This window comes from Macrobrachium rosenbergii, chromosome 12 (assembly GCF_040412425.1).
Source record: "Macrobrachium rosenbergii isolate ZJJX-2024 chromosome 12, ASM4041242v1, whole genome shotgun sequence".
NCBI classification, from domain to species: domain Eukaryota; kingdom Metazoa; phylum Arthropoda; class Malacostraca; order Decapoda; family Palaemonidae; genus Macrobrachium; species Macrobrachium rosenbergii.
This window is the reverse complement of record NC_089752.1, coordinates 26,936,697-26,955,222: the sequence shown is the minus strand read 5'-3', so window position 1 is coordinate 26,955,222 and position 18,526 is coordinate 26,936,697. Positions and strand designations below refer to the sequence as shown.

The 18,526-nt window shown below is 42.1% G+C and overlaps 1 long non-coding RNA gene across 1 annotated transcript in view; it reads right to left on the bottom strand.

Moving 5' to 3' along the window:
• The window catches only part of LOC136844458 (uncharacterized), a 38,132-nt gene extending 27,396 nt beyond the window's left edge, over window positions 1-10,736 (bottom strand). Inside the window, exon 1 of the long non-coding RNA XR_010854886.1 lies at window positions 10,481-10,736. This is a non-coding gene — a long non-coding RNA (uncharacterized lncRNA). The remainder of the gene's footprint in view (window positions 1-10,480) is intronic.
• Between the last annotated feature and the right edge of the window lie 7,790 nt (window positions 10,737-18,526).

The following is an 18,526-nucleotide window of genomic DNA, read 5'->3' as shown; positions in this document are numbered from 1 at the left end:
TGCATTTTGTCATACTTCCCACACAAGTAAAATTCTTTAAAAACAGCTTAATGGATTTCCTATGTCTTTACACGTTCTTTTTAACGATTTTAATTTTTTTATGAATAAATACATTAAAATGGAGAACATTAAAAAGGAACCATGTTCTACAAAAATACTAAAAATGAAGGAAATATGACCGCATGGAGTGAAATACTGTACTGTATTAGCAAAATACGAGTGAAATGGAGGTAGCCAAGACACAATGAATACCCCATTGTCCTTAATATACTAGTACATATCAGATGTAATATTTCAATTAACATACTATCTTCAGTTTGTCGTTATTTCTGTAGTACCCTAAGTTAGGTTAGGATGTACCACTATAACTACCACTGTTATATTGTATAAAAAATTATGCAGTGGAAGGTCGAGTTACATTTTAAACAATAAAAGTGTAACACCTGACACCTCATTATAAACACCACAAAGTAGCAGCATCTTCTAGAATAATACAGCTCATGTACTTTCTAACTTATAAGTGTTCAGAATACTGGATATGAGTAAGTCCTGAATTTCACATTTTTTCAATCTATAAATCAGTTAATATTAAAATGGGTCCTTTTCATTTCCACATTGGCTATTTCATGCTATTTTGACTCCTTTATGCTAAAAATTTTGTATTTTACACTATAGCAGAATTTAAAACAAACACAGCATACTTCTATGATTAAAATTACCGTACATATAAAAAAACTTTTTAAAAGCTAACATAATTATGTTTCAGAACGTCCCATATGGAATTTTACACAACTTTCACATAACACAGAGACGCATGTCTGTCAGGATTTATGCCACAGCTTCTCGGACGTACATGCTTTAATATATGGCTATAAATTTGAAGTCGAGCTTAATGCTTCTTTGTTGTTAAGAATAAAATAAGATGTGCTCTATAAAAATTTCTTTCCTGACTAATAACATAGTTCCTGTTCTATTCAGTGAAATTGCAGTGAACATTCATACTCAGTTGTTCTGTATTTAGCTGGCCTTATACCAGCACAGGCTCTTGCTCTTGTACAATCTGTGAAATACATACTTCCGTCAAAATACCCTTATACTGTATTTAATGTTTTTCTCTTTATTATCATCAACAGTTTGCTATGCTTATTAATATATATATATATATATATATATATATATATATATATATATATATATATATATATATATATATATATATATATATATATATATATATATATTATATATATATATATATATATATATATATATATATATATATATATATATATATATATATATATATATATATATATATATATATATATATATATATATATATATATATATATATATATTTGTAAGGGCGACAAATCGTGCCTCTCTTTCCTTGTGTTTCTCGTTTCAGATGTACATTAATCACGTCATGTATTTTACCTGTCTTTACTTCAGATTCTTTGTGTACCTCATCTTATGTATCATTGTACAGCCTTTCTGCTGTTATGTATATCTACCTTTTATATGTCATGTAACAAATGCTGTACGTATTTTTATGCTTGCTAAAAAACACAAATCGTGTATGGACGTAGCAGGGGGCCTTGGGTCGCCCGCTACCTTTCTGTCCGCTTTTTGTCTTATAAACACCTGTCGAGAATAATAAAGGATCAGTCTTTCACTTCTGACTTTTCTTGACGCCTCACACTGGTGACCCCGGGTCAGGGACAGGTAGCGCGGTTTTGGCCCAGCCATTAACGGACTAACTAAGGCCGCACCCTACCATCAGAGAGCCTTTAGCAGACTAACTACGATGTAAAGTTTAGGCCTCTGACAGCATCCTACCTGGCGGAAACCGTGCCATTAACGGACTAAATATGGCGTACCCAAAAGGATACGTTTTGGCACTTTGTTTGACCTCTCGAACAAATCAGCATCATTAACGGACTCAATATGGCGCATTTTCCTGCGTTTTGGTGCATGAGCAGTAAAGATGTCAGAAGTAGAACCTCAATGTGAACCCGTGAGCATTGTCTGCATGCCACTCTCACCAACAAAGGCAGACACGGTCAAACTTCCCCCGTTCTTGCACCAAAACACGGCATCATGGTTCTGGTGCACGGAGCTGCATTTTCGCATGGCGCGCATCTCAGATGATGCTACAAAATCAGACATAGTCATGATGGCACTCCCAGAAGAAGTATTCCATAGAATCTCCCCCTGGCTAGACTCGCAACCAGACAAAGTCACATACACAGACTTAAAAAACAAACTGCTGAATTCCTACTCCATGCCCGTGTCCGAGAGAGCGCAGCGTGCATTCGACCTGTTATCCTAGCCCCTCGGAGATGCATCACCCAGCGAAGCCTGGGACCAGCTGCGGGGGTTAGTAACACTCCCAGGTTGTGATGAGAACGGGAGGAAGAGAGCAATTGACCTGACAAAAGCAATCTTCCTTCAGCGCCTCCCGCAGGAAGTTCGGCGCCAGATAAGGGATGCAGAGAACCTGTAAAGTCCCCTCTAAACGGGTTTTCTGTGAAGAACCTCCCGTTTTCTATGGTGCCCTTTCGCCTGACCCTAGGTCAGGATAATCAGCCCTGTTTTTACTATGTAATTGTACATTCATAACCTATCCATTTTTGTCCTTGTATATTGTGTATGTGGCAGAGTATCTTTGTATTTAATCTACTATGTTTATTGTCACGTTATCTGTATGTACCTGTCTTATTTTTGCATAATGAATGATTGACCTCAGGTCACTTGTACCAGGCAGCAGCGGCACCTCGCGGAGTTCACCTGAACCATCAAATACCTCCCCGGCAGGAAGAACCCTGTAGCGGACGCCCTCTCGAGAATCGAACTCAATGCGGTGCAGCTCGGGATCGACTACGAGGACCTCGCCCGGGAACAGGCCACTGACCCAGAGATTCCAGCTTACTGCACCGCCATCATGTCGCTGAAGTGGAAGGACGTGTCCCTGAGTGACGTAAGCACTGGCCACCCCCACCCTCTGGTGCCCGCCTCCTGCCAGCGCCTGGTCTTAGACATCATCCACAGACTGTCCCACCCCTCTGGCAAGACGACAGCCAAGCTGCGGCAGAGAAGTTCGTCTGGCACGGCATACAGAAGGACGCAACGGCCTGGGTGAGGCAGTGCATTCAGTGCCAGACCAGCAAAGTAGGGCGTCACACCGAGTCAGGGGTGGGCGACTTTCCTCAGCTGGGAAGACAGTTCGGGCACATCCACGTCGACGTTGTGGGTCCTCTTCCCCCATCAGGAGCCAGGTACCTTCTGACAGTCGTCAACCGCTCCACCACATGGCCCGAGGCGACTCCCATGGAAGAAGCCACCGCCAGTGCGTGTGCCGAGGCCCTCCTCTCCAGCTGGATCAGCCGGTTCGGAGTTCCAGACCATATAACTACGGACAGGGGCCCAGCTTTCCTGTCGGAGCTGTGGACTGCCCTGGCACGCCTGCTGGGGACCACTCACCACAGCACCACCGCCTACAACCCCACAGCCAACGGATTGATGGAAAGGCTCCACAGGTCCCTGAAGGAGTCCCTCATGGCTCGTTGCACCGCCGACAGTTGGAAGTACCAGCTGCCCTGGGTCCTCCTCGGGTTGAGGACCGCCCCCAGAGCCAATGGCAACCAGTCCACAGCAGAAAAAGTCTACGGGGAGTCCCTCGTTGTCCTGGGCAAACTCATCACACAGGACCGGGACAACCTAACAGCACAGAGGCTCCTCGACAGGGTCGGAAAGTTCGCACCCTGCCAGCGGACGTATACCGACAGGACGTCCCCCTTCATGCCTTCCGGTCTGTCCTCCACCACCCACGTCTTCGTCAGGAACGACGCCGTCCACCGGCCCTTAACCAGGCCCTACAGGGTGCCTTTTCTCGTGTTGGAGAGAAACAAAAAGGCATTCCGGGTGCCCATCCATGGGAAGGACGACTGGGTGTCGATAGACATTAGTGGCACTCCCCAAGGCCCCCTGCAGGAGACATCGCCCCTCAGCCCACCCCACCCGCAAGAAAGTCGCATGGGCGCCCCTGAAGTCCCCGGGCCCAGGCAGGGGAACAACCAACCACTCCCACACACAACACATAGGAGTCGAACGCACCCCCAGCTGACGTCAAGGGGCCACGGCCCTCTTCGCTGCCCAAGCAGATACTTGCCTTGATCAGACATTACCTACGTCTTGGGGGGGTATTGTAAAGTCCCCGCTAAATGGGTTTTCTGTGAAGAACCTCCCGTTTTCTACGGTGCCTTTTTGCCTGCCCCTAGGTCAGGATAATCAGCCCTGTTTTTACTATGTAATTGTACATTCATAACCTATCCATTTTTGTCATTGTATATTGTGTATGTGGCAGAGTATCTTTGTATTTAATCTACTATTTTTATTGTCGCATTATCTGTATGTACCTGTCTTATTTTTGCATAATAATGATTGACCTCGGGTCACTTGTATGTCTTTGTACTGACATCTGCATGCCGCTTTATAAGCAGGCTGCTTCCTCAATAAACTAGCAGTACTCGTCTACCTGCTCTTTCTTTCGCAACCTCTCACAAACCTGGACATGGATGCCTAGTCGACGACGCCCAAAACTATATGGTGGCCTCGACACATGCCGCCACCCTGGGAGCTTGCAACCTGTTGGAGGAAGATGGCGACGACAACGGAGACATAACGCCGTTTATAAGAAGAGACCGCCATTCAGAGAGCACAAGACATGGCCAAACCCGACATGGTGTTTCTACCATAGGAAGTTTGGGACCAATGCCAGAACCTGCAGGCCTCTGGGTTCTTTCACAAAAAAACGACAAAGGCGGCCACAAATAACAGCTGTGGCTGCGAAACCCAACTCCCCCCGCCCAGCAGGGCTTTTCATCACAGATGAGATCTCCATACGCCACCTGCTGGTTGATACAAGGGCAATGCAGTCAGTTTTCCCGCCATCCAGGGGAGGTTTAGAAAAAATACCTGACTCACTACCCTCCCTCGTAACAGTAAACGGAACTCCCATCCACACTTCTGGCACAACGACCTGGGCTATCTCAATCCTGGGGCACAGATACCACTGGCCTTTCGTCGTAGCGGATGTTAAGTTCCCTCTGATGGGTGTGGATTTCCTAGGGCACCACGGACTCCTAGTCGACGTTGCCAGACAACGCCTCCTCAACACAGGGACATGCCATTCCCATCAGCTCTCCACCTGACCAGCTCTTCGTTGGGCGAGTCAGTAGAGCCGTGGACTAGCACTCGTTAGGCCCAAGTTCGAGTCTCCGGCCGGCTGATGAAGAGTTAGAGGAATTTATTTCTGGTGATAGAAATTAATTTCTCACTATATTGTGGTCCGGATTCCACAATAAGCTGTAGGTCCCGTTGCTAAGTAACCAATTGGTTCTTAGCCACGTAAAATAAGTCTAATCCTTCGGGCCAGCCCTAGGAGAGCTGTTAATCAGCTCAGTGGTCTGGTAAAACTAAGGTATACTTTTTTTTTCTCCACAGGACCCGGGATGCCCTCCATATGCTCCGCGGCCCCCAACAGCTACACGTCCCTCCTACAGGAAATCTCGGACGTGTTCAAACCAGAACTACGCCAGTCACCTGGGGCTTCAGCAAAGCATGGCATCTTACACCACATCACCATGACGGGCCCACCAACCCATGCCAAGTTCCAATGTCTGTCCCCCCCCTGAAGTTACAAGACGCCAAACGGGCCTTCACAGAAATGGAACTCATGGGCGTTTGTAAAAAGGTATCAAGCTCATGGGAAAGGAATCCGATGGTTCATGGAGGCTGTGCAGAGACTATCGGCGCCTGAATTTGCTAACAACACCAGATCACTACCCCTCCCTAATATGAAAGACCTGACAGGCGCCCTCCACGGAGCCAAAATTTTCTCCAAGATGGATCTACTGAAGTCATACTTCCAAGTCCCTGTGCATCCCGATGACATCCCAAAGACCACCATCATCACGCCCTTCGGGAGCTACACATTTTCCTATTCCACTTTCGGTCTCAGGAACGCAGGCGCCACCTTCCAGCACCTGATGAATACCATCTTGGGAGATCTGCCCTTCTGCATCTGCTACGTTGACGACATCCTCTTTTTTTCAGGTCCCCAGAGGAACACCTTCGCCACATCTGCGCTGTCGTGAAATGCCTGCAGGACAGCGGATTAGTTGTCCGGTTTGACAAGTGCATCTTCAGGAAAGAAAAAGTCGACTTCCTGGGCCACGAGATTTCCCCAGCAGGAGTGCGCCCCACTGCCTCTAAAGTAAAAGCTATAGAAAAATTTCCCAGAACCCCAAACCATCAAGGCCCTTCAGGAGTTCCTTGGGATGATAAATTACTACCGGCACTTCATCCCAGATGTCGCCCACATCATGCACCCCCTGACGTCAATCCTGAAGGGGAAACCAAAAACACTAACGTGGGAAGCTCCGCAGCAGCTGGCATTCATCCAGACGAAAAGGGCCCTCTCCAGTGCCACCACCTTAACTCACCACAACTCCGCCACTGCCCTTAGGTTGACGACAAACGCCAGCAACATCACCTGTGGTGCAGTACAAGAGCAACTGGTGAATGGCAAGCCCCAGCCCTTGGCCTTCTTCAGCCGCAAGTTTTCGCCAGCCGAGACCCTCTACAGCACCTTCGACAGAGAACTGCTGGCTATCTACCAGACCATGAGGCACTTCAAGTACCTGTTGGAGGGACCCAAATTCACAATCCTAACAGACCACAATCCCTTGGTTCATGCATTTGCAAAACAGGGGAATGCCTGGTCTGCAAGGCAGCAGCGGCACCTAACCGCCATCTCCAACTTCGGTTGCACCATCAACTACATCCCTGGCAAGAAAAATCCAGTGGCTGACACTCTGTCAAGAACAGAGATCAATTCCCTTCACCTCAGCATCGGCTACGAAGACCTCGCGAGGGAACAAGCAGCGGATCCGGAGATGGCGGACTACAGGAAAGCAGTGATGGCTCTCAAATTGGAAGACGTGCCCTTAGCAAACTTGGACACAACTTTCCTCTGTCACACCAGCACAGGCTGCCCACGCACCCTGGTGCCCGCATCAAGGAGGAAACAAGTGTTCGACATTGTCCACGGCCTCTCCCATCCATCGGGGCGCACAACGGCACGCCTCATGACTGACAAGTTCATCTGGCATGGCATCAACAAGGACATCCACCAGTGGGCAAGGAGCTGCATCCCGTGCCAGATGAGCAAAACATCCCGGCACACTGAATCCAAGATCAGCGATTTTCCTCAGCCTCGTTGGCGATTCGGCCACAGCCACATTGACGTCGTCAGGCCCCTTCCGCAGTCGGTGGGGAGCTAGATACCTCCTGACGATCATAGACTGCTCCATCCGCTGGCCCGAAGCAACCCCCATGGATGAGGCATCAACGACATCATGCGCAGAGGCCCTCCTCTCCAGTTGGATAAGCTGCCAGACAGCATCACTACGGACAGGGGACCTGCCTTCCTGTCAGAACTCTGGGTCTCCTTGGCATGCTTGATGGGTACAACTCTACACAGCACAACAGCATACAACCCTGCAGTGAACGGCATGGTCGAGAGGGCTCACCGCTCTCTGAAAGCAGCTCTAATGGCAGAATGCACCGACGAGAAGTGAAAGGAACAGCTTCCCTGGGTCCTGCTGGGTCTCCGCACCACACTGAAAGCAAACAGTGACATATCCCCTGCTGAGAAAGTCTTACAGGGAAACACTGGCTGTACCCGGAGAGTTCTTCCTGCCATCGGCCGAAGGTGCCGACACCCACCTCCCGAGGTTGAGGGAACTTGCACAAAGTTTCGCGCCCTTCCACAAGACCTTCACTGACAGAACTGTCGCCTAAAGCCCACCTGCCTTACACTCCTGCGCCTACATCTTCGTCAGGGTGGACGCTCGTCACCTGCCCTTAACCGGCCCTACAGGGCCCCCCACCGAGTCATCAGGCGGGCCAGCAAATCATTCCTCCTCAACATCCAAGGGCAGGAGGACTGGATCACCATCGACAGACTGAAACCCGCATTCCTGTTAGACAGTGTAATTTGTGAAGAAGTAGGCAGGCAGCCCAGAGTTCCCCCGCAATACCTGCCTGAAGGCACACCCGCTTCCCCACCAAAGCAGGGCCCAGGACGGCCCAGAAAACGCATCCTGCCATCCCCTGGTGTCAGCTCCACCCCGCGCGCACAGTTCTTCAGAAGCAGGGGCCCGCTCCGACTGCCTCAGCGCCTCCATGATTAATGTTGATTCATCCAATAACTGCTCCTCTAATTATTGCCTTGGGGTGGGGGAGTATTTGTATGGGCGACAAATCGCACCTCTCTTTCCTTGTGTTTCTCCTTTCAGGTGTACATTAATCACATCTTGTATTTTACCTGTCTTTATTTCAGATTCTTTGTGTACCTCATCATATGCATCGTTGTACGGCCTTTCTGCCAATATGTATATCTACCTTTCATATGTCATGTAACAAATGTTGTACGTATTTTTATGCTTGCTAAAATACACAAATTGCGTATGGACGCAGCAGGGGCCTCGGGTCGCCTGCTACTTTTCTGTCCACTTTTTGTCTTATAAACACCTGTCGAGAATAATAAAGGATCAGTCTTTCACTTCTGACTTTTCTTGAAGCCTCACAATATATATATATATATATATATATATATATATATATATATATATATATATATATATATACATATACAGTAATTTCTTAGTGTAAGACTCATTTCCATGGTATTTCTGGTAATGTTGCTTGATTTAAGTCCATTTACATGAAGTTTTATTTAGTCATTTCCCATGAACCCATCAAGACATTAAGAATTTGTATTAATGTTGTTTTAGGAAAATTTTTGTGATATTAATGCAAGCTATTTCTTATTTTGATAAGTGTTTTGCAGTGCAATTCAATGAAAGCAAGGGCGCTACTAAAGAACTACAGCTAGGGGGCCTACAATTGTTTGATCAGTAATAGCTTCTCTATATACACCTGGCAGTCAGAGTGTGGACAACAAACCAAAGATATTCTTTTTTCCGGTATCTGGAGGGATCTAACCATTATTCAGTTTGGTTCACATCAGCTGAAAAAAAGCTTAGGATGAACCTTACGTGGCAGGTACACACCTTTTTAAAAAGTATGCGGTAGGCTAGGCTAAGAAAGGTTATATTGTATTTGGAAAAATCTTGGTGCAATACACTTCAACAAAGGTCAAGGGCACCTTAATGGCCAGGCAAGACGCTGTGCCCCAGGTTAGGTTTGGCATGGTAGGGTAGGATGATTTACGGCAGTCTAGGCCATGTTTCCAATTGTGGAAGTGCCTGTTGTCTTACCTTAGACTAGGCTAGGAAGCATCTTTGTATTTCACTACGTTTCCTCTATTTTGCCTCCACAGTTTTCCTAGTGGTCCCCATTATTTTAAAATGCAGGAGAGTTGCACATATTTGTACGGGTCGCGGCCTGCTTAAAAGCTTATCAAATACGTATTTCAGGTAATTCTAAGCCGGCTGTCCGCGGTGAGCTAGACTATGGCAATTGACGTTTTCCTATGTTATTTTACTTGCTTTACAAGAATTTAAAGTCATATTTTGTCGGCCGGCTGTAACTAAGCTCTCATTGACCTTTGAAGACTACACGACTTGTATTACCTAACGTGGGGTAGGTCTAAGCCGGCATTCCGCGGCAAGCCCCCCCCCACCTCCATAGCTAATACGGCAAAACTGTAACCAGTAAACCCCCCTAAAAATACCAACCTAACGTACCCTAGAGGTGTTTACTGGTTACAATTTTGCCATATTAGTTATGGAGGGGAGGTGGGGGCTTGTTGTTGAAATGCCGGCTTAGACCTACCCTTCAAGTTAGGTACTTAAGTCGTGTAGTCTTCAAAGGTCAATTACGGTATATTTACAGCCGGCCGACAAAATATGACTTTAAATTCTTGTAAAGCAAGTAAAATAACATAGAAAAACGCCAATTGCCACAGTCTAGCTCACCGCGGACAGCCGGCTTAGAATTACCAGAATGTTTACTATTCTCTTGTATGAGTAATTGTTGCATGAAGAGACGGAGTTTGTAGGTTTAAGGGTAGGTGTTCTAAAAAAAACTGGAGGTTTACCTGTAACAAGGTCTTGAAAGTAATATTAAGAAATTAATTGGGAAAGGAATGAAAGTAAATAAAAAATTTTACCACTCTACGCAGTTTTTCCAAATCCTAATGCAGCATTATTAAAAATTTACCCAGTACACCCGCATTATTTGTAGGGATTATAATTTCCTGATAATGTTGTCACATGTAATTAAATAGTTGTAAGGTCTATGTATAATTAACCTTAAAACCCTGTTGTGGTCAGAACTCATTCACAAGTATATAAACAACTAATCAGATTACTCTGAAACCAGCTTCATAAAGGCATATTTGGCAATGTAATTGCTAAACTTTCATGTCAAGAGTTCATCCTCCCCTTACCTGGCGACCTAGACCATTACAAATCAATTAGAAAAACACCTCGTCTTGAGTAGCTCCAACGAGTTTTCTTCTGACAGTGACGGTGTTTCGGCTTTTACTTATAAAAAACATTCGACGCTTGCAATTACAGGCTAAAAAAATGCTCATGTCACTCTTGGATGAGAAATACGATTAAGAAGTACATTACTCGCACGCACAACGAGAATAGAAAATCATAGAAACAAATAGAATGCAACTATGGACGGAGGAACACCAACCTTTCCTATGTCTGAAAGAAAAGCTAGAGGCAGTATACAATGCATTTTTAAAATGTTTATATTTAAATTTAATATTAAATATAATTGATAATAATTTAATAACAAAGCGAACAAATAAAAACTAAACAAATTATTAAAAATTATTTTTGTAAAGTTTTCAAGGTTGGTATTACTCAAACTTTTCTCATTGAGTATAGTAAACCGCCAACATGTTTAGGTGTCTCGACACCATTCACTGGTGAGCAACGTTTAGTTCTAACTAGTGAAATGTATTATATCTCAGTGGCAATATTATGAACTTACACAGTTATGAAATTTGTGTACCCAAATGATTGCGCGTGTGGACTGATTACATCAACCCTATGTAATCAGTGCAAACATTCCTTGGAAAGAAACTTGCCTCACGAATTTGAGAGAAAAATTTGCCCGCCATATTGTTCAGAGCCTGGCGTACCGTAGCCTAGTAACGATTCGATCAAGGTACGTTTTCGGCTTTTGTTTTGGATTCCACGGTATGGTTGCATTTGTTTTTGTTTTCTTTTGACTTGGTTAAGATCAGGTTCCAGTAAATCGAGAAGAATTTCGTAAACGCAATCGTCGATATTATTTCATGTAAGTAGGCCATAGCCTAGGCCAAGTCTAGTTGTAGCATCTTTGGCCTGGTATCAGGTTGGGTACTACAATTAGTTTACATATAAAGTAGGCTAGATAATTGTATAGTATGATTATCTAAAGTATGATAGATAATTGCGTATATGAATGAGTATATACCGTGGGCTTGCTTATTGGATGGATACTGTAGCAACATCCACCCGGCTTTGCAGCTAGGCTCCGTTAGCCTCCGTCCACTGCACGCCAGTGATTGGCTAGCTTTCGAAGGGGGAATGACGTCAAACTAGTTAACAGTCCAAATGATTACCAGCAGTGCTGGATTTTGGCGGAAATTCGCCCGAGAAACGGATGATGACGTCACACTTCGAAGATGACGGAAATGGGGGAAAATTTGTCCGCCATGTATATTCACATGGCAAGAAAGGAAAATAGCACTTGTAGACTGAAATTTTTATACCAAAATTTTGTATTTGAGTTTTTTTAACCGTTTCTACATTTATGAATGGTTTACTGATAATGACTGCCCGGAGAAAGTGGTGGAAAATTTGACGAGGCAGAAACTTTGTTGTATGTGGCCGATTTCCCAGATATCCTACCTCTATGAGGTAAGGCAATCTTACTTTCATATATTTAACCCATTCATTAATAAGCCTTTATGAAACATCATTAATAATGAAATAAATTTACGTGATGTCTCAAACTTGAACATGTACTTTGTGAATAAGATATTTAGTTTCAAGTCGTGTAGCGCTTGTGTAAATTCTATTCTAGTGAAATATTAGTTAAACTTCTCAGTTCAATTCGGTTCTGAGAAAAATCACTCGTTAGCGATTGACAACGAAATCTTATCGAGCATTTTTGCTTTTTTGTACGAACGCAATATTAGTAATGGAATTTAGCATGGATGAAATGTGTACCGTTTCTTTTGAGTGCAATTAGACTATCCTAAAGCTAGTCTGTCTACGATGGGATAAGAGAGATTCGAACAAGGCCATTAGAGCTGATGGTTTCTAGCGATTGCTGCAGCCACGACGAAAATCTGCAGAGAAGTAGGGCGAGAGCGAGGATACGCAGTAAGATTTCTTGAAAGGGCCCCTTTGAAAATAAACGTGAGTAAATTGAGGAGGTTATGGTGTACATTAATTAATAAGGTCTTGTTCACATCTCATGATTCTCATGTCGTCGTAAGTCAGACTATAGCTGCCCTAGGTCTAATCGTAACTCGAAATGAAATATACTTACAGTATGTCGTTGAAATGGTTAAGTTGAGGAAATTTATTTATTTCCAGGTACTGCAAAATCATATTTAGAATATAGTATAAAAATTATTCATACCAGTTATGTACTGATTCGCCAGTCTAGGTTAAGTATTTGCATTAGTCTATTGGTGATTATTGATGAAAAAATAACAAACTTCGGCATGTTGCAATTATGCATTATCAATAATGACGTTTAGCATAATGAAAGTGAAATATAAAGTATATATATAGCTTCTGAATACAGGTAGGCTCTATCCTAAAACTAGTACTAGGTCTAATCATACAGAAATTAACTTTCTTCCGTTGATAAACTTTAAAATAGTAAATAAGCTTTAAAAATCATGTAATTTCAAGTGGCCTGTATCAAGAATCTGTTGAGAATGCACCATTATATATATATATATATATATATATATATATATATATATATATATATATATATATATATATATATATATATATATATATATATATATATATATATATATATATATTCATCTTGTGATTTCCACAATGGTCCCGTGGATGAAGTATATAACAAGTCCTCACGTGAAAATAAAGGGAAATGGTACCAAGACTTTCAACTTTTATTCCAAAGTCACATCTTCAGTACCCTGAAGATGACTTCGGAATAAAAGTTGAAAAGTCTTGGTACCATTTCCTTTTATTTTCACGTGAGGACATATATATATGTGTATATATATATATATATATATATATTATATATATATATATATATATATATATATATATATATATATATATATATATATATATATATATATATATATATAATTAGCAAGAATTCGCTAGAAAATTGCTCCCTTTTCGTTTCCTGTCTGCCGATCGATCGATAGACATATCTGTCTATCGACATGCGTGCCTACCTATCTATCAGCCTGAGCTGGACAGTGGGTTAGCACGGTCAGAATACAAGGGATTAAAACCAATTGTAGGCCACTCCCTTTAAGTAGATAATTCCTTATTCGAGGCAAAAGTGAATCTGTCTGGCTGCTTCTTTACAGGCAACCGCCCCCTCCCCCCTGCCCCAGCTGCGGACAACAGCTGAAAATGACCCAACTCCCTATGTGCCTGGATGTGCCCCCTGCCCATAGGAGAGGGCATAAAAGCGACAAGCAGACAAGGGCTTGGCCTCAGACGCTCGCTGGACAAAAAAAAAAAAAAAAGTATATCTTAGTTTAACCAGACCACTGAGCTGATTAACAGCTCTCCTAGGGCTGGCCCAAAGGATTAGATATATTTTTACATGGCTAAGAACCAATTGGTTACCAAGTATGGGACCTACAGCTTATTGTGGAATCCGAACCACATTATAGCGAGAAATGAATTTTTATCACCAGAAACAAATTCCTCTTGTTCCTCACTGGCCGGTCAGAGATTCGAACTCGCCACCAACAGAGTGGTAGCTGAGAACGGAACCCGCTCGCCCAGTGAGGAACTAAATCAAACATGGGTTAAAGACGACGGACACGCTCACCACCATGCCCCTGGCTCGACGATGCCCTTAGCCCACGATTTCTCCATCTAACCACGTGGCCTTTCAAAGTATACTTTTACCTTCATGCACTTCAACCGCCAACCACGTGTTCCCTTCGCTGCTGGCCGGACCCATAACCCACTCCATTACCTGGCACTTCGTGAAGTTCCCCACGTGTTGCCCTCGCCGTCGGAGCCCCTACATCCTACCACGTGGAAGATCGCATTCGCCGTCGTGAATCAGGAGTCATCCACAAACCGCCTTCTTCGCTGGAACCAATTCTCCCTTACGGTAAAGTGCTCTGAAAAGACGTCCATTCAGTCACGCTTTTTCCTCGTAAAATTTACTTAATTCGAGTGCCAGTAATCACCGAATCTCTTGTCAAATTTCACCCGTGCTACTCAAGTGTCGGCAGTGTTAAGCCATTATTAACTCATCGAAGCCCATTGGCACCCTCAGTGCAGCTTCGAATTCATTGTCCTTTTGTCTGTTTTCATTACTGGTGTATAATTTGTGTATCTCTCATTTCAGAGGGACCCTATATCATGGAATCTTCTCGGACTGTGTCTGGAATCCCCCAGTTTCATTCATCCCGTAGGAATCCCCTTCAGGATCAATAATTTAATTGCATTTCTCATTTCCGTACTAATGTTCTTTATGTAAATATACTCCTGTAGGTTTACCCACGTGCTTACGTAATATTTCCCTTCAGCAGTAAGAGACTTACGCTCATATGAAATTCCCCCTTTTTTCTCTTGTTTTGTTTCCCTGGACCCAATAAGTCAGAATCACAAGGCTAAAGCATCTGTAGCTGTTGCTACCTGTCTCACAGAAAATATCTCAAACCAGATTGCCCAGGAAAAACATAAATATATATATATATATATATATATATATATATATATATATATATATATATATATATATATATATATATATATATATATATATTATAATATCAAATATGCATATATACTGTTTCAAAAACGTGTTTGCAGGAGTTTTCTGATCAATTCTTGTGAAATATCAAATGTATTAGAAATTGTTGCTTACAGATTTCCCTTGGGAAGATATATAAATTTTTTGCTTTGGTAAAAACGTTCAGAATGATTCTTTCAGGGAACTATGCTTGTTTTTATAGAGACTGGATAGGGTACATGAACATATGTAAATTTTTGCAGCAGTTTATCATTTTGCTGTAAACCTAAAATGGACACAAATACTTCGATTGTTTTGCCTGATCTCTTGGATGTGCACCTTAGCTGGTCTCGCAGATTCAACATTCTTCTTATCAAGTGGTAATAGACGGGCTACTGTAGAGCAAGAGCCCGTACCAGCACAAGGCTGGCTAAATCTAAGTAGCAAGTGGTAATAATGAAAGCAGCACTAGTAATGGCAATTGTTATATATGTACACTATCAGCAGCACTTCCATCACTACTAGTGAAACATAAGCTAATTCGATTAAGACTGCCATCAGTACTATTACCAAAACTTATACAGATGGAAAATTTATAACTGCTGCTGTCATTAACACTATTATGACTGGTAGTATCACTAACGCTACTGTCACTGTAACTGTCATTAGTATTATCATCACTACTGCTATCACCAGCACCACTTGCACCATTACTACCATTACTGGTACTACTATAGCGGAGTCCACCGCTCTTTGCAGCTAAGCCCCGCCCACTGCACGCCAGTGATTGGTTAGCTCTCGAGGGGTGAGTGACGTCACACTAGTGAGCAGTCCAAATGATTACCAGAACGGATTTGACTCCGTTCGGTCATGTTGAGCGTCGTGCATGAATGATGACACCACAGATTTGAGTTCCCAGAGTTGCGAAATATGCAACTGATATCTCCATAAAAGATATACTAAGCTATATATCATTAGGAGGATCTTGGATCATTTAGTCTGTGCATCTTTTTTTAATTTATCGTGGGGAGCCTAAATACACAAGCATCTTGCTTTTTTTTTTTTTTAAATTGGTGTTGGCCTACATAAGCGATCCCACATAGGCCACATTAATTGAAATGAAGCATAGACTTATGCAGCCATGTCAAATGTAAATATCATTGAGAGATTAGGTCTACACGTCAATTTCTTATATTTTGAGGCAATGACAGGTCGTAGACCTACACGTCAATTTCTTATATTTTGATGCAATGACAGGTTGTAGACCTACACGTCAATTTCTTATATATTGAAGCAATGACAGGTCATAGGACCACACATTAAATTCTTATATTTTGAGAACATGACGGCATGGGCCTACACGTCAATTTCTTATCGCAAATAGTTTTCTTCCCGTGTCTGTTGGAAATAGAGTAACTTTTAATTAATATAGTATTTTCAGCTACACGATACATAATGCATGATATAAAGTGGAATGTACACTCGGCAAGAAAATGAAGATACAGTTTTCTTTAGATTTCGTTCATCGAATTTTAATTTTTTTCTTACAGAAAACACATAATAAAAGTAAAACTTAGAATATGAAAATACAGTGCAAATCATATCATATATGTTAAATCTGCAAAACAAAAACGTTCATCAAAAACACTGCATGTCAATGAAATAATCAGTTTCTCAATGACTTTTCAAAGGGATAAAAAATTATATGTGTGATATCTAAAGTACTGTTTATCAGAACGGCAATATTTACTCGTTTTCCGTTATGGAGGCTTATTATTGCATCATCATAAGATGCTTAATGATAATTTCTTTAAAACATAAATGTATTTCACGGTGTTAAAAGTCAGCTGGAATTAATGGCAAAATGTTGCAGTCTGCTACGGTAAGTGACCAAATCTATTTAAATCTCATTGCGTTCTCTATGATTCTTATGGAGCGATTCCCTGTTGGAAAACAAAGTAACTGGATGTTTCATGACGTTACCATGGTTTCTCTCTCTCTCTCTCTCTCTCTCTCTCTCTCTCTCTCTCTCTCTCTCTCTCTCTCTCTCTCTCTGTTGTTAAAACATACTATACAAATATAGTATTCATAAAATTCAATCTCTAAAAGAAAACAAATAATGAAATTTCAATTGACAACTGTAGGCAGATAATTCTTTTCACCAGTATTTTCTCTCTCTCTCTCTGTTTATTCTGCAGTTGTCTCTCTTTTCTCTCTCTCTCTCTCTCTCTCTACAAGCACCATAAAAAATAAGTTCCTTTATTGTTCCCCGCGACTTTTCATTGGACATTGCTCAAATTTAACTCTTGATTTCACTATGGAAGATCGCGTTTCCCGATTAAAAAGCATTCCGTTCATTGTGGTGTCATAAATTCATTTTGTAAGGTTAATTGGTAGGTTAAGTCGAAAAGTTTAGCTCAGAACTGTCGCTGCAAATTACAACAAACGAATACTGTAATGCTTGCTACTGCATTTAAGTATCAATGATGTCAGAATCGTAGAATATGATTGAAAAAGTTATAGGAGTTTTGTAAAAAACCAACACACTAAGACTGAAGCTCCTCCTTTCTAAAGTTGCCAGATGTCGCATTATTGAGCAAATATATGTCCGAAGATTTAAAAAAACTGTATTTTCACTTTTCTTACCTAGTGTACACGTATAAGCAAGTGCAAATGCACAGACATGCGTGGATGGCCACAGTAACTGTAACGCCACTGTATACCACAGAGAATAAAAGTAAAACTTATGGGCACAACAGCCAATGACACACAGATCAATCATAGACTGTCTCAGCCTTGCACACAACCATCAAACTGCTCTCAATGAAATATGTTTTATATTTTTATAACAAATTATATTACTGTGATGAGTAAATATAAGGCTGCTGTAGCATTTCCATGAAAATGAAGGCCATGGTAGGAGGGCATCATCAGATGCTTAACGAAATAGGAAAAAATAAATGAGAGCTGAAAAAGTTATGTATGAGAGGATCCAAACCAGTCTGTGAGTAGTCCATGATATTCATTTGCTTTTGGGAGCATTCTTATAGATTACCCTGTTGGACAAAAGGATACATGAGCCAGTAAATATTCTCTCTCTCTCTCTCTCTCTCTCTCTCTCTCTCTCTCTCTCTCTCTCTCTGTTGGTAGGAGAATATTCTAGCGTAGACTATATTCATAAAGTTCTCAATTACTTTTAATTAAAACAAATGACTAAATTTCAATTGACAAGAGTAGGCAGATAATTCTTCACACCAGTATTTTATGAATAGGACTATGTTTATTCTGCAGTTGTAGGTCACCATATGAAAAGTTTTCGAAGACACAAAACTACAAGCACCATAAAAAATAAGAATAACCACAATAAAACGACTGAGCATAAGATAGGCCTACAGTATAATCCAAACACCACAAGCTGCGTAAACCGACAAAAAGACACAGGACATTATAGGTCTACGTCCATTTTTATGATCCTGTTATTTCGAAAGAAGATAACGTCCTT